The sequence below is a fragment of the Triturus cristatus genome, chromosome 4_2, assembly GCF_964204655.1.
Source record: "Triturus cristatus chromosome 4_2, aTriCri1.1, whole genome shotgun sequence".
Taxonomy (NCBI): Eukaryota; Metazoa; Chordata; class Amphibia; order Caudata; family Salamandridae; genus Triturus; species Triturus cristatus.
Window position 1 is genome coordinate 187,731,154 of NC_140586.1, and position 3,713 is coordinate 187,734,866.

The 3,713-nt window shown below is 38.0% G+C and overlaps 1 pseudogene; it reads right to left on the minus strand.

Moving 5' to 3' along the window:
* Positions 1-1,058: 1,058 nt before the first annotated feature.
* On the minus strand, positions 1,059-1,617 carry LOC146833328 (ubiquitin-conjugating enzyme E2 variant 1 pseudogene; annotated as a pseudogene).
* Between the last annotated feature and the right edge of the window lie 2,096 nt (positions 1,618-3,713).

The following is a 3,713-nucleotide window of genomic DNA, read 5'->3' on the forward strand; positions in this document are numbered from 1 at the left end:
TTTTAATGAAACAGATATACATCCTTTGCATGATTCTTTATTGATAATATGTGGTATAAATATATGCATAATATAGATACCAATACACAAAATGATAGTTTTTTTGTTTTTTGGAGGGCAAAGTTAGAGTTCTATTTAATGAAAACAACTTTTCCTGTCAAAAATTACATCGCAAATTAATCAGCTCTCTGTTCTGGGGAGCTCTATTTAGAATGTCGACAACACATGAATTTGGTTCTTTGCTAAACAAATTGTTGAAAACTATAGGGATCAGCTGCAGATTAGGGCAACAGAAATATATTTTAATACGTAAAAATCCAGCTCTTACCAACGGCCACCTCTGTTAGGAACCATTGATTTATGAATTGGAAGGGGTCATTTTCTCAAGTAAATGCACAATGACATTGAGAAAATGGCGACTTTATTCAATAAGTAAAGATGAAAGGTGAAGGGAGAATTTTACTCTAAAACATGTACACTAACAATGGAAGGGGAAGAGAAATCACAGCATGTGTCTCCACAGGTTGATGAAAAGAAAAAATGATTTAAAAATTGTAAGCTTTTGGGTAGAGTGGGACAACCCTGAATTTCTTGTGCAAGGACGGATAATGAAGAACAAATACAATCTCCACCTTGGTTGAAGGTTGTGTGGAAGAAAAAGTCATATTATTAAAAACTAACAGTCCACAAGCACATCCAGCTTTTACTAAAGACAGCACAGAGGCAGGGATGACTAAGGGTAGAATACATCCCCTTTAGTAGTCTACATAGTCTACTGTAAAACTGGAAGTGAAAACGTGTGTAGACTAATAAATAGCCCTAAGCTTCAACCGCATTGAAAAAGAATGTAAAAACTGCAGCAAATTGTTTGTCATTATGTTTTCACAGTTGAGTTACATGTGCCACAATGTTCCCAACAGTAATAATTCTAAATAGATTTTTCTTGACACCAGAAGTTCAACTATGCAGACAGTGATTACACATGGCAAAGTTATGTTAGCCTATATTTCAGATGTAAAATCAAGATTGTTTACAGTATCTCAAGATAAATTGCCGTCGAATGGGAACTCCTTTACAATACTCTGAGGTCTACAAGATGTACCTATAAAATAAACTACTGTGGAAAATGAAAACAGCTTAAACTGAAAGTGGGGCTTTTTTTCTTTTTTAATTGCTGTAACATTGTCCTTCGGGTGGCTGAGGAAGTTTCAGGTTTTCTTTAGACATCATAAGACGCCGGATCTCTTGTAAGACAACTTTGATGCTATATGTATTCTGCCATTTTGCTAGAACAGATATGGCTCTTTGATCCACCATTCTGTTAGAACTATTTACGCCACCCATATTTTTTTTTTGTTACAAATCTTGCAAATGGAGGTAATTCTGGATATTTTGGCCCACATTCTACTTTAAGGCTGTATATTCTGTTTTCATACATTGTTCTTGGAGGTCCTATAATCATTCCTGTCCATCTTGTGAGTGTAATATCTTCATTGTCTTCAAGGCCCCAGCTAACTGTTCCATCTCCAACGCCTTTCTGGCCTTCCTCAAGTTCTTCCAACAGTCGAATATTGTGAGGAACCTTTCCACCTGAGCCCGTGGTCGCCGCCATCTTGCGCCGCTTTCCTCCGGATACGGTGGCTTCCTCCACACAAAATGATAGTTATTATGTACGTTCTCTTTTTCCCCATACCATAGAAACACAACCTTTAGTGTATCCTAAAGAAGTGCCTGTTAATATAACAAACTCTTCATTGCACCTTTTCTTGTGTAGGACAAAAGCACAGTTACAGCCAACTCATGTTAGTACTGTGACTGCCCGAGTTAATACAACTAGATGTGATACAACCCCTGAAGTTTTACAAAGTCTGACAGATAAAACAGAGATAATGAAAGAGACACCCAGAATGAAGGGAGCAGGGCAGAAATATAGTTAAGTAAATTGGGAGGAAGCAGTATTGGAAAGAAGTTTTCTAGGGAGATCTAATCCATCATCCACCTTTAGTAATTATTCTGCCAAACCACTGCCCTCGATTGTGCAGCCAGGCCAGTAATAAGTATTGAAGCATAAGTATTTGCCAATAATAAATGGTTTACCTGAGCTAGTTTCCGTGTAAGGCCATATCTTTATGGAATGGCACAGAAACAAATAGTCCTTTGAGATTTGAAAATGTAAAGGATCATGAAGCAACTATGAGATGAAAACATACAGAGATGTACATTGCCGGAACTAAACAACATCATAAGCTAGCTTTGAAGCTAATGAAATTCTCTTTTTCCTTTCAGGCAAATGGGATTGTTAAAGTGGGACGGAATGTCAATTGTGGCTTAACTATATACAATGCCGATATGCAGGGCGATACCTCCAGCCTTATGGATTTATTCTGGCAGTATGGCGCTCGAATATACACTCAACTACCCTCCGACTAGAGTGGACTCTGCTCCCCAGTAACTCTGTACACCCCATCTATGTTAATACCAGCAAAAAGAATAAAATATTTGCATTTGCATTCTATGTGTAAAGCATCAACTTTGCTGCATCACCACAGAAGAAAAAGAATGGCTGAGTACTTTGGAACTTCAGGATGTGCCCAAAGAGTATAGGATGGTCAATGATGCCCAAACATTTTTGGGGAGTCTGTTACCCATGTTTCAAGCTAAAGCAACTGCTTTCTGTGTGCAAATTACCAGGTGGGAGTTAATGAAGACTATAAATGTGACTGAAGATGGCTTTAATGCCATTAAAGAGGAACTGTGTTCAATCAGTTTTATGGTAATGCAGCATCGCTATATATTGTACTTGATCGAAGGAGGGGTGTGTAAAAAGATTGGTTCTGTATGCTGCACTTTTCTATCAGCAAATGATGAAGATGAAGGAAACCTGACTCAGGCCATATTGACTTTGCATAACTTGCATACAAAAATGAAGAAAGAGGGGGTCCTCCAGATGAGTGGTTCACTGAGTGGTTCGACTGGGTGCCGTCTTGGATGTCGGAGTTGTTTAAGGCCTTGTTACTTATAATAGTTATGTTGCTATTGATGTGCCTAGTATTGCAAATTATTTTAGGGTGTTGCAAGAGGGTAACAGCTAAAGTGGAAGGCATGTTCCCTATAATAAGAAATAAAGAGATGCAAAATACAGAAGTGGGAGAAATGTACAGGGGAAGTAAGGAGGTAGTGGAACAATCGACTAGAGAAGGGAATAAAAGGAATCAAAACCCTAATTTAGCTTTAGGCCCTAATCATCCTGTTCGCTATTCGGTTTTACCTGTCTCTCACTCAGAAACTGCGAAGCATTATTATCGTACAAAGAAGGACATTTTGTATGAGGCTGTTTAAATGTGGTCAAAGTGCATGTATAAATTGCACATTTATCTGGTAAATAATCTACAGCCTACTTTGAAAAAAGGTCGAAATGTGGTCTGACTTTTAAGTGATTTTTCCTCCTGCACAATGTGTGTTTCTGGGAACCTTCGTGACTTGGATATTTTGCAGGAAACTCCGAGCAGCAGAGGATGTTCCCAACTTAAATTTGTATAGGTAGCATGACTGCTAGAGTCATGAAAACAGGAAACCTGCCCTCTGAGGAAATGTGTGATTATGAAGTAAGCAGATTGGGTGGGAGAGAACAAAAAAGCACAAAGCTTTTTCTATTGTTAATATTATATTGGAGTTATGGCTGTTTGCCAAAAATAGTATTATAAGAATGGACT